Raw genomic sequence first — 13992 nt, forward strand, 5'->3', positions numbered from 1 at the left:
GTTCAGGAAATAAAAAACTTCGAACAAGAGCTTCTATTGTCTGTAGCCTACGTATTTACAGTTCATCAGTTCTGCACGTATAGGATTTACATCTCCCGTAGGGGGATATAGTGCCATCAGCACACCTCACGCGGTGCACTTGGGCAACTTTAGGTTATTTTTAGCGTCCCTTCGACCCCTAGCTGCAACCCATTTCATTCCTTTCACTGTACCGCCTCCATCCATATTCTCTTTCTTCCATCTTGCTGTCCACCCTCTCCTAACAATTGTTTCGTAGTGCATCTGCGAGGTTTTCCTCCCGTTACACCATTCAAACCTTCTACTATGAAGTTACCAAATCATAAACCCCAGCGCTTGGCCTTTGGCCTAAATTCTATATTTCAATCCTTTCCTGTAGGCGGTTTAGTATTCAGAGAGAGAGAGAGAGAGAGAGAGAGAGAGAGAGGGAGGAGGGTTGCGGCAATAAGGAATTTCTTCTTCTTTCGACCTTATTAGTCTCACTGTATAGCAGGGTCGGCCGCTCGAGTCAACTTTCTCCATCTATTTCTATTCCTAGCATCTTCTTCCCCCTGTCCCACCTCACCCATATCCCTCCTCACCACATCCCTCCATCCGATCCGCTGACGCCCCACACTCCTCCTCCGCCGCCCCATCACTGGCATGTTCTTAGCTGCCTAGATTGGTTCCACCTCCTCTCCTCTTATTACATGGCCATAGTATCTCAGACGAGCTGCCCTCCCTAGCCTTCTCCTGTACATTACATATACCACACATTCTCCTTCTATCTTGACTCTCCCTCCTTTCCAGTAGCGATATTCCAGCAATCCATCTCGCCATCCTCATCCCTGTTCTTCCAACAGTTCCTCCTCTTTCCTCTTAAGTGTCCAAGTTTCTGCCCCAAACCGCACGGGCCTGATAACGGTCTTATAAATCTTCATTTTGAGCCTTAAGTATGCCTTAGTTTAACCAGACCACTGAGCTGATTAACACCTCTCCTAGGGCTGGCCCGAAGGATTAGACTTATTTTACGTGGCTTAGAACCAATTGGTTACCTAGCAACGGGCCCTACAGCTTATTGTGGAATCCGCACCACATTATAGCGAGAAATGATTTTCTATCAACAGAAGTAAATTCCTCTAATTCTTCATTGGCCGGCCGGAGACTCGAACTCGGGCCTAGCAGAGTGCTAGCCGACAACTCTACGGACTCATCCAACGAGAAACTCCAGTTACTTTCCATTTTCGCCATGCTTCTTTCACTCTGTCTCACTGCTTTCTCAGTCTCTCCCTCCTCTGTGCTGATAGGGAATATCTTAGCATTAAATCGTTGTAGAACATTAAGGAACACATCCGTAAAGCATAACTTTTTGGTTTACAAACATCGGTGTTTATCTGGCTTCTTATAGCAACCACTTATAAAAACTGAATTGAACTTTGCGAATGACTAAATGTAACTTCCTTGAAATGAGACTTTTGGATACAGAATGCCAGTATACGAAAGTTATCATTGTTTACCCATTTAAAGGGCAGTTTTTATGGTTAGGAAATGAAAAGGATTTTGTGGTGTAGTGAAGACAGATTTCAGTTAGGCCACTGCCATTTACATTAGCGTATGCAAACTGGATATTACCATAACAGATACTCATTATGAAATGATATTTAAGTTTTCAGTATATCAGTATTCTTATAGGTTTTTTAGTTTTCTGTAAAACACAACTATTAAGATGGCTATTTATCTGTCCGTCCACGCTTTTTCTGTCTGCCCTCAGATTTTAAAAACTACTAAGGCAAGAGGGCTTCAAATTGGTATGTTGATCATCCACCCTCCAATCATCAAACATACCAAATTGCAGCGCTCTAGCCTCAGTAGTTTTTAGTTTATTTAAGGTTAACGTTAGCCATAATCGTACTTCTGGCAGCGCTATAGGTGCCAACAATAGGCCACCACTGGACCGTGACTGAGTTTCGTGGGCCGCGGCCAAGAGTTTTATGGGTCGTGGGTGAGGCCACCACCGGACAGAAAACTCGACTGCCCCGAAGAAACTTCGGCGCATCTTTTACTTGTTTCTAACTTAAAATGATTCAATAACCCCGTTGTGAGGTCTCCTTCTCCCCGGTCACTTCCTGTGAGAAATTCCCGGCGCAACAATCTTTTGGTAATATTTTTCTTACTGTCGAGTTATTTTGTACCGTCTGTTTTCCTCAAATTATTGATTTGATTTTTCGTTGCGAATTGCCCTCTTGTCATAACAGACAGACGAGAATTATGTTATTTGTATCTGTTATTCATGTGGAATGTATTCGCATGTTTATGAATTTTGTAGAAATATGGGCGTCTCCATTACATGCCATGACGATAAGGGGGAGTGAGTTAGTTATATCTTAGTTTAACCAGACCACTGAGCTGATTAACACCTCTCCTAGGGCTGGCCCGAAGGATTAGACTTATTTTACGTGGCTAAGAACCAATTGGTTACCTAGCAACGGGACCTATAGCTTATTGTGGAATCCGAACCACATTATAGCGAGAAATGAATTTCTATCACCAGAAATAAATTCCTCTAATTCTCCATTATCCGGCCGGAAACTCGAACTCGGGCCTAGCAAGTGCTAGCCGAGAACTCTACCGACTCGTCCAACGAGGAACTTACGAAGTCGAGAGAGACAGTGGACGTTTTAACAACAAAGTCTAGAGTACTGCTTTACTTCTGATAACTCATTTATCCTTATATATACGAATTTGCTCCTGGTGAATGTATTGCACATAGCTCGTGTGGTAATAGTTGGTGTTATTAGATCTTGGTTGCATCTCTTACCAGTGAAGAAGCCATTAGGAGAGGTCTTTCTTAGAGTTTGTTTGTGTCCCTCGCCAGCTGAATCAACCATTAGGAGGGGTCAAGAGGTTATAGGAGGGTGGAAAAGGAAGGGCAGATGTTTGGGCTTCCTGTGTGCGTGCGTAAGTGCGTGCACTGTATGGGCATGACACTAAAATGGCATCACCCAAAATTACTGTGTCGTCACAAACCACCAGTTAATTAGTTTTTGAGTAAATTGTGTAAATTGTCAGTTTAGAGGGATTGTGCTTATGTAAAGAAATGCCTACGTATACTGCGTTGATGTATACTGTCACCATATTGTAAATATTCTAATTGTAAATTATGTAAGTTTAATCCTTTCAGTAAAAAAAAAAGTTCGATCACTATACCGAATATGTTGAAAATCTATAATATTATGTTCGGAATTTATTTTTGATAACGAACCTAATTCGAGAATTATCTTAATTTTTTTTTTTTTTTTATGTAAACTTGTCTCCTTTCCCCCAAATAGAACCTGAATGCAGAACGGAACGAACAGCTTCTTATCCTTTTGAACCTTGTCGTAACTTAGGTTCGTTTGAGTGCCATTAAAGTAATTCATTTTCATTTTCATTTATTCCTTATGTAATTACTCATTTGATATGTTTAACTTTTAGTTGTTAAATTAATCTTAACGTTTAAATTCAACGAGTGCGTTTAGATATCTCTCCATTTTATTTCATTTTTCCGTTAAAGTTTTTATGAAAGGTGAATCTAATTTGATCTGATAAACTTTGTATTGTGTTCATTCTTTGAAGTTACGCAAGTAACTTGAAGAATAGCGAGTCCTCTAAGGTCTGAAAATCAGCCTTTGATTACCCGTAGGATTTTGAGAGAGAGAGAGAGAGAGAGAGAGAGAGAGAGAGAGAGAGAGAGAGAGAGAGAGAGAGAGTATCTTACAGCAACTTCCCATCTGAGTTCATGTCAACAGGGGCTACTCAGTAAGTGGAAGTACTTAATCGTGGTACTATTCACTATTAATATTAGCGTGATATCCTTGTTAGTACTGTCATGAGTATCGGGCCTTATGCCTGATAAGAAAATGAAACATTCTGAAAAGTAGTAGCAGTATTAAAGTAGTTTAACCGCACCATTGAGCTGACCTTCAGCTCTTATAGGGCTGGCCCGAAGGGTTAGGATAAAATACCACATAGGCTCAAGTTCTCATATTGTAACACATCCACACAATAAATACATTTACTCATGTTTCCACACTAAAAAGGAATATTAAAATTCATAATAAGTTAAGTAATATTTAAAAAAAAATTAAATTTAAATTCGACAAATTCTATGTTTTCTTGCTTTTATTATTTACTTATCTTTATATTTTATCTGTTAAGCCACAGTTCCTCGTGAACAACAAAATCGGAACGACTGAAAATGTAACAGATTCTGACAAAATTTCATTTATTGATTTATTCCCAAAAGTTGACAGTCGCTGTTAATAACTATAAATAAATTTGAACAGTGAGGTGGTAGTTTGGAGGGATCAAGAGTCCAAGCCCAGCGGCTTCCCCTTTTTAATTATTCCCCAGGGATAACACCTGGGGGATTTACTGAGCTGCGCCTCTCCGACACTCCCTGCCCTGTTCTTCCGCCTCGTGGATTTCTCTTGCGTTCCAGGATCCTACGAGGAGGAAAATCGCCAAAGGGCATCGTTTGTAGAGGGAGATTTGATGACTGACCAAAGGGAGTCAGTAGCTAGAGACAGAGAGATACGGTCCCAGCAAGACCTCCGGCTCCTGCCCCAGTCCTTAACAGAGTTTCTCCAGGGCGGACTTCCCTCTCACCTGGCTGTGACGGCCCCAGCAAGGCCTCTTTCCCAAGTCCTTAACAGAGCTTCTTCAAGGCCGACTAAAGTTACTAAACACCCATTCTGGCCTAAAATGGAAAACTGCAGCATCTGCAAAATTTCTGAAATTGAGATATGCCACCTATTGGGCTCGTGAAACACTAATACACAAGTTACTGCAGTTTCAGGATGATTCTTCAATGCTTTATTTAGGGGGTCCTATTTGCAGTATCTGCAAAACCAGTGGTAAGGCAAGGGAAAACTGCAGTATCTACCATTTTTCTCAGTTTTGTATTTTTGCAGATACTGCAGTCTTCCATTTTAGGGCAGCATTTATTCCGCCTGCCCAATTCTGCCAAAAGGAAGGAAGAGCTCCACTCATGCTGTTACTAGAGCATACACAAACTGTATCAGGTATGTCTGGAGATCGAGAGGAATCCGCCCTTAACCTTAATCTCTACCTTTTTCTCTTGACCTTTTCACCTTTCATTATTTCTTCCCTTGCTAAACTACAAGTGCAGTGTGAAATCTTTGTAATGCGTTTTCTTGAATTCAGTGAATTAATGAAGCATTTATTCCCCTTGGCAGTAATAGAAGTGAATTAATTACCTTCTCGAATCCTGCTCTTTATCTATGTACTTACGATAGGCATATTGAGGTAAATTTGTACTCATCAGACGTATCTCTGCCTTTCAGGAGTCGGTGTCCACTGTTATTTGGTTAATGCGAGTTCGAGCCTGACCCAAGTATGCATGAATTCAACACCAGTGAAGCTCATTGCCCTTCAATCTTTAGTGATTTATGTGGGGGTAGATCCCCCCTTTTCAGAGCATTTCCCTCAGTGCATTTATTCTAATTAATTGAGTGATGTTGTGTATTCCTTGTACTCTTAAGTTTGTTCTGTAAATTGTAAATAAATTAATATTTACTTACTCAGGCTATCACTCTGGTGACCTTACACTTCCCTTTCCCCATTTCTTGTTTATGGTTCTGCAGCCCCATCAGCAAGGCTAGCTAAAATTCATATAAACTAATGGTCATGGGTTCGCAAGCATAACAGTACTGAACTGGGTTGAGAGATATCTCCCCGTAATTTAGAAACCACATAGGGAGCATGGTGGTGTTATTACGTAAGTCTTTTAGCAGATCTGGACCAAGTAACAACATTAAACATACAGTCCACTGTCCATACAATCACTTTTTCACCACACTTCCTTTCCTGGCAGAAACCTTGCCTCCCTCCTGGGAAGGCAGCCACAGAAGTGGACCTCGCTGCTGGCTTCCTCTGGTAAGGCATCTCAGGAAGAGGGGCTGGAGGCCCTCTTCAAGGAATGCCTCCCCTGGGAAGCTTTGGTCTTGACCCCCTGTGGTGAGCCGCACTTCCGGCTTGGCAACTAAAGAGAAGGGCCCCCATTTTTGGAAGGTATCTCCAGGGGATGGGTAGGGACTCTTTTAAGGAATCCTTTGCTTAGGAAGCCCTGGTCTCAACCCTGTGGTTAGGGCCTCCTCTGGAGATGCTTCTTGGTCTAGTAAGAGCCCTACTAGGAGGGAGGTTCCCCTCCAGGGGTGTCCTGGCCCCCTCTTGGAGGACATCCCCAAAGGATGTCTTCCCTAAGAAGCGTTGGCCCACAGTCGCCCTAAGTAATGCCCAAGTCTGTTGATGCTTTCTTGCATAGCAGGAGCCCGGCCTCCACCTTGGGGAGGCAACCCCTGTGAAGGATCTCAATAGTAGGGGTGCCCTGGCCTCCCCTGTGAAAGCATCCCCAAAGTTGGGGCAGAGGCCTTAATCAAGGGATCCCCTCCCTAGCAAGAGGGATGCAGGTCTCCTGCCAGTCCAGGAAGAATCACAGTAAGAGGGCCCCCTTGTGCCTCAAGGAGGTCCCCTTGTCAGGGGATTCCTGGCTCCCTTTGTAACCAGGGGGAAGGGTCCCCTGAGTGGGTCTTGTTGCGTTAGATGTCGTAACTAACTTACTTTCATAATATGCTACATGAAAGACATTGGATTCATGCAATATGATAAATCCATGAAGAATAAGTCTCAAGGAATTTGCAGTCTCTTGGTAGATTTCGGCCTACAAAAGAGGCTCTGGAGTTCTGGCAGGTTGTCCTGGGCTCGGCTAAGATGGGTCATATTACTCAAATGGAAAAGTCTCACAAAATTATAAAGAAAATTGATTTAAGGGCTTTATCATTTTTCATATGGTTGCAGAGAGAGAGAGAGAGAGAGAGAGAGAGAGAGAGAGAGAGAGAGAGAGAGAGAGAGAGAGAGAGAGAGAGAGGGAGAGAGAGGAACCATCTTGATGCCAGTTCGAGAGGGGAAAGAGAATCGTGGAGCGTGGTCACTTATAGACCAAACGGAATGCCTGAGGCTCATTCCTATCGAGGAGGGAAACAAGAGATGGACGCCCATGTGGAAGTCCTATTCCCCAAGCAGAGACTAATAAGTCTATAGTAAAAGTTCCACAACTGAGATGATTGTTCATGTGGCCTTTTCTTGACAAGTCTGAAGAAACCCGATCGGCCAAGTTATTGACAGAGGTCAAATGTTCTGTTTATTTTTCAACACAAAGCAATTGAAGAATTTGATGGCAGAATAGCCTGAGAAATAGACCAATAGTGTGTCTGATTTTGAGTCTGACCAAGTTACGCGATCCTAAATTTCATTCAGCAACTAAAAGCGGCTTTTATTTACGATGCCATAAAAACAGAAATAAAAATCAAAAGGAGTGTGCATACACCTTTAAGGAAGTGGCAAAGTATAAGTCAACTCTCCCTCTGTATTAAATCTAATGTCACATTAAAATATCCTCACGTAATATATGAACTACGAAATACTGCTGTTCATTTTAATGTCATAAGCTCGCACGACTCTTGAAGTAACCAATATTGAATTTTGGAGGATGCAAAAGGCAACACCAAGGGTAAGAAAAGAGAGAGAGAGAGAGAGAGAGAGAGAGAGAGAGAGAGAGAGAGAGAGAGAGAGAGAGAGAGAGAGTTTTCACACTACAAGACAACTTGTTTTACGGGACTCTCCTTTCTCTGCATTCACTGTTCCATAGAAGTTACATTCCGTGAAGTGGTTACACTGCAATAATATTTAAGAAAACTATAAGAAACTGAACCTCTCCGAAGACAAGGCAAGACCAGGGAAGATCTGATTGCATAAGATGATTAGATTTATTGAAATTATATTTTTTATTGCCACAGTCGCATTGTGAGTGGTGGAGGAAGATTTACTGTGTCCTCTTCCTCCCCTGTTGACGATGAATCAGTTCTATTTTATCCTGGAACTATAATAAAATAAATGATTTGGTACCAGTGGTGAATTTTACTTATGCAAATTAAAGACTGAGTAAAAAAAAAGTTAATTTTCGAGCTATCTGATTTGTGAAATACGTTACTACATCTTTAAAGTTCAATTCATGCAATTTAATAGTCTGAGTATATTTGACATGTTTAGCCGCTGTTCCTCTATTTTAGCGCGTGCTTTCAGTATATCAGTATTCTTACATACGTTTTTGTATCTTTTATTTAATTTCTTAATCATCTGGGCCTGGGTACTGTGCTATATCAATGGAATTAGTTACCAACGCCTTTACTGCATTCTTATTTTAGTAGTTTACCATGAAAGCTGTTCGACATCCGTTTTCTTATTTTGCATTTCTTAAAGAATGGACGAATAGGCTAAGGAATGTTACATAATGCCATACCCAGTGTATTTTTCTCTTCTTTTCATGGTATACCAAAGTGTTCAATAGCCAGCTCCATCGGCCTGTGAATGAAAAAAGAACTCTCTTGGGTTCTTAAGCCTAAAACAGCTGATATTCGGTGAAAAAAAAGGCTTTAAACCATTTACCTTTAATCATTACTGCGCGTGCATACGGGAAATGAAATGTACTTTTAGATCAATCAGTTTTACTTGATTTAGAATCTACCAAGGTTCTTCTCAGAGGGGCATCAAGAATCGAACTTGTATTCGTCATATTGATCAACAACTTTATCTATTAAATCGTCATAGGATTATCTTTCACTGTTCATGCGTAATATTTCTCGTTTCTTCAAGACCATCAATAGGCCTATAGGAGAAATAATGGACAAATTGATGATAGGAATTAGGTTTTTCCAACTGCCACTTCCTTCTGCTTTGAGGGCAGTCTTAGCGTTCTCTGCAAGAATGATCTGTCTGCATAATCACAGTTATTTCAACCGTCCTTGGGTCTGGTCGGAACTTGGATGGGTAAGCAGCAAGATTGCCAGATTCTTTAGACACATAACCCCCTCCGGTGTCACTTCCCAAATGACGTCAATTGGTACAGTTGTTATGATTCTCACCTCACAAAAGAGAGAATCAGGGATCGGTTGCTAGGTGAGGTTTAGCGTTTTTTATAGCCCAATTTGCTCGGCTGATTTAAAATGTGCATCAGTTATCACCTGGTAGTTAACTGAATGTGATGGATCATAGCCAGGGTGGAGTATGACGTGAGACCAGCAATCTCACTTCTATAAGAGAAAATCACCCACACACACATTACATATAGGCTATACACACACACACACACACACACACACACACACACATATATATATATATATATATATATATATATATATATATATATATATATATATATGTATATATATGTGTGTGTGTGTGTGTATGTGAAATATACAGTTTACTTGAGAAAATCCTTCAAGGAGGCTGAATAAAATTAAGGAAAAACCAAGGCCGTTATTTCGTTTGCAAGTAGACAGTTAAACTGCAGTGGTTCAACAGCATATTAATGTGTTCGGTAAACCCTTAATTAATATACCGAATATTACGTGGCCATGAAAAGTCCGTTTATCCATAGGAACTGTATACTCTGTGAATATAAAACGTCTTAATTTGCTTGATTAAAATGATAGTGTGTTTGGAGAGAGAGAGAGAGAGAGAGAGAGAGAGAGAGAGAGAGAGAGAGAGAGAGAGTTTTATTTATTTTTTTTTTTATTTTAATCAATTTATTGCGCACATTGGCGTCAGACATTTAAGTACATGGTGACAATATTAGTAATTACATCTATATGGAAATTAACGTATACAATAGAATTCATATGGAGTACAACAATGGCCTAGCTCTAGTTAATATCACACACAGTCTATTTGATGAAAGGAAATACCTGTTCAGTGACCACCAACGTGAGGATGGCGCATGAGAATTTCATCAAGCAAATTATAGTCTGTTAACAATTGCTTACATACATCAACTACTGTGAATATTTGTGGTAATAAATTGGTAACAAGTGGACATTCCAGGCAATAGTGTTCTAGGGTGTTGGCGTTGGGCGCGTCACATAACCTACAGGAAGAAAATTGAGGAGCCCCGAGAGAGAGAGAGAGAGAGAGAGAGAGAGAGAGAGAGAGAGAGAGAGAGAGCGAGTGCTTTGTCTACAGGTATTTCCTGTGTTCCTTAATTGTATCTAAATATACAATTTACATTATTAACTGAGAAGAAAATACACGTTTCCTTTGTTCGGTTACTACCTACAGATGAAAAGTACGCAATAAATCTAAATATGTTTTTTCTTTGTTCAAAGTCTGTACCCAAGAGGAATTTCACTAAAAAAAAAAAATAAACTTTTTAAGTAGTCTCAGGGAATGCAAATTTGACAGGTCTAATTTGTAGTAATACAGTCAAACAGCCAAAGAAAGAAAAGGAAAAACAATAAGGGAATTCAACTACGTAAACCCTTTGTTTTGAGACAACTCGATGCTGGAGCTGTAAAAAAAAAAATATCTATTCTATGGTGACTGGCGGGTTACCAAAATTGCGCAGTAGCCAGGATTTGATGCTCTACTGCGCATGTCTTCAAGGACACTGAGTTTATTTTTATATACATCATGTCCTCTTGTTTCATGAAAGAACAAGGCCCAGAGACGAATAATTGGCAGTTTAGGAAAAACGAAGTCTTAGATACTGTTTAGGCTAACCATTCTCGTGAGTAGCTTCCGCTGGATGTTTGTAAAGCCAGCGGACATGTCATGATTTATTAAAAGTATATTTTCACGTTCCCCGTTTAATGTGGCGTTTTAGATCCGATTAAAATGTTATCGAAATATTCCTGATTAACGCCACTCTCTGGTCTATAAGGGTTTAAATCCTGTTATCTATTGCTTGTTGGCTTTGGCTGAGAATTTCAATGAAGCACATTTGTGCTTTGAGAAGAATAGGCCTATCATTTCTAGCTTTTATTGATTCATCTGTGTATTACCACTTGTTTCTATATGCTATATATGATACGTTTTAGTCCTTTTTCCTCTTGTCCTTTTCCTTTCTTTCCATATTGCCATTGTCCGTACTGCAACTTTTGTGAGAGAGACGTAATTTTTTTCCGTGTAGAATCTTACTGAACCTTCCCACAATCTTCCCTAGGGCAAAACCTAAAAGCAACGCAGTTTTAGGGCGTCCCAGTTCTAGATCCAGTTCTGATGATTTGTGACCTTTACCAGCAAACTTGCGAGGAGGATTTATTTCAATATATCAAGAACGGGTTTACGAAGATAGAAGAATGTGGTCTCTCAATTTATAAGGTAACCTCCGCGATGTTAACCCGTTAATATGTATTCACACTTAATATGTATTCGTCTTTGTCACCAAATCCGCTGTGCTAGTACTGAGCATGGCGGAAGCTCCTTGGGACCATAGAGGGTATATATTCGGAGGTGCTTCTGTATGTACCAGTGCTAAGCGCAAATTGAACAGGTGCTTAGTGCGATTGTGAATTTTTTTTTATCCTGAATGTTTAGTGTGTAAGTGTTTAGTGAATGTTTAGTGAGTGTTTAGGGTTTAGTGGATGTTTTGTGAATGTTAGTGTTTAGTGAATGTTTATGAGTAAGTGTTTAGTGCGTGTTTAGGGTTTAGTATATGTTAGTGTTTAGTGAATGTTTATTAATAAGTGTTGAATGTTTTAGTGAATGTTTAGTGAGTAAGAGTTTAGTGAATGTTTAGTGTGTAAGTAGTCAATGAATGTTTAGTGAGTGTTTATGGTTTAGTGAATGTTAGTGTTTAGTGAATGTTTAGTGTGTAAGTATTCAGCGACTGTTTAGGGTATAGTGAATGTTTAGTGTGTGTTTAGTGAGTGTTTAGTGTTTAGTTAATGTTAATGTTTATTGAATGTTTAGTGTGCAAATATTCAGTCAACGTTTAGTGTGTAAATAGTCATTGAATGTTTAGGGTTTAGTGAATGTTTAGGGTTTAGTGAATGTTTTGTGAGTGTTAGTGTTTAATGAATGTTTAGCATTTAAGTATTCGGTGAATGTTTAGTGTGTAACTGCTCAGTGAATGTTTAGTGAGTGTTTAGGGTTTAGTGAATGTTTAGTGATTGTTATTGTTTAGCGAATGTTTAGTGTGTAAGTATTCAGTGAATGTTTAGTGAGTGTATAGGGTTTCGTGAATGTTTTTTTTTTAATGTTACTGTTTAGTGAATTTTAGAGTGTAAGTGTTCAGTGAGTGTCTAATGAGTGATTAGTGAATATTCAGAGTCTGTTTCGTGTTTAATGAGTGTTTAGGGTTTTAATGATCATTTAGGGTTTAGTGAGTATTTAGTGTTTAATGAGTGTTTAGGGTTTAGCGAGTGTTTATTGTATAGTAAGTGTGTGTGTTTAGTGTGCCTGTTAGTGTATAGTAAGTGTGAGTGTTTAGTGAGTGTAACTGTACAGCGAACATTAGTGTTTATTGAGTGTACATTATAGTTTAGTGAGTGTTTAGTGACTATGCAAAGAAAGTCCTGAAATTTACAGGAACCATTTTTGCTGGACATTGCTTAGATCCAAGAGCAGATGCGTAGGCCTTGACCACAATGGTTGGAGTGCTTAGACCAACCTTTTTTTGTAAGGTAATTTTTCTCTGTGAAATTGTGTCTAATAATAATAATAATAATAATAATAATAATAATAATAATAATAATGATAATAATAATAATAATAACTAAGTATAGTACTATGAGCTGGGCCAAGACCTTTAAATATGGCCGCCCGAGGGTAATAGACCAAAAGATATGACTGATTTCACTTAAATATTTTTTTGAAGAGGATTTATGACACCCTCTAAGATAGTGAAAAACCGGGAGGTTAACGAAGTGAAAACTTATTCTTCTTCTTCCCAGCTCAATCCCTAGTCGGGATCGCTGTTTTGAACTTGGCATCATCATCACGGGTCCATTTTGGTTTGTCGTCCTTTGACAATGATCTCATATTTTTCGATGATAATAAATGATGCAATTTGAATAAGGAATATAATGGTATAGCAGTACCTCAGAGAGAGAGAGAGAGAGAGAGAGAGAGAGAGAGAGAGAGAGAAGAAGAAATCTTAGAATGCCTTGTGACCTGAACCATTAACTGTCTCCTTACTTTGTCTTACTTTTACCATACTTACACTTTAATGAAGAGAGAGAGAGAGAGAGAGAGAGAGAGAGAGAGAGAGAGAGAGAGAGAGAGAGAGATCCTATAATGCCTCTTGACCTGAATCATCAAGTATCTCTTTACTCTTTCTTATCTTTACCATAATTCACCTTTAATGGAGAGAGAGAGAGAGAGAGAGAGAGAGAGAGAGATCCTATGTCTCATGGCGTGAATCATCAAGTATCCCTTTACTCTTTCTTAGAATAACCAGAGAGAGAGAGAGAGAGAGAGAGAGAGAGAGAGAGAGAGAGAGAGAATTCATATGGACGCGATGGTGAACGCATAAAGAATGTAATCGCCTCTCGTGACCAGGGTCAGTAAGAGTCTTTTATTCTTTTAGCCTTTTTTCCCGTTTATTCTCGCCAGATTTCACCTCTAACGCAAAAGATCAAGATGGCTGAACGTTGACAAAGCATAACGCAAGTCTCATGAAACGTGATGCTTCGTTAATGTTGGTCCCAAGGCCCGTACCTTAAAAAGAATATAAAAAAAAATGTACTGAAACTTGCACCTGATCCCATAGTGGTTTAACATGATCGGTTATAGGTCACAATGGGATACGAGAAAATTGGTCTAGGGATGAGTTAATTTAAAACACATTCCCTAATGGGACGGATGACTCCTAATGCTTTTATCAAACCTGAGAAGAAGAAGAAGAAGAAGAAGAAGAAGAAGAAGAAGAGAGAGAGAGAGAGAGAGAGAGAGAGAGAGAGAGAGAGAGAGAGAGAGAGATCGCTGGAGGAGGGGCGGGGCATTATCAATAAAGAAACGATAGGTATCTTTTAAAATGATGAAAAATATACATAAATAACATATTCAATGAGAAGTAACAAAAAGGTATCTTAGTCAGATTATAACAGCGCGAACTTGATATCAAGAATTAATGCCGATATAGTAACCTAAAAGCAA

This window comes from Macrobrachium rosenbergii, chromosome 15 (genome assembly GCF_040412425.1).
Source record: "Macrobrachium rosenbergii isolate ZJJX-2024 chromosome 15, ASM4041242v1, whole genome shotgun sequence".
Taxonomy (NCBI): domain Eukaryota; kingdom Metazoa; phylum Arthropoda; class Malacostraca; order Decapoda; family Palaemonidae; genus Macrobrachium; species Macrobrachium rosenbergii.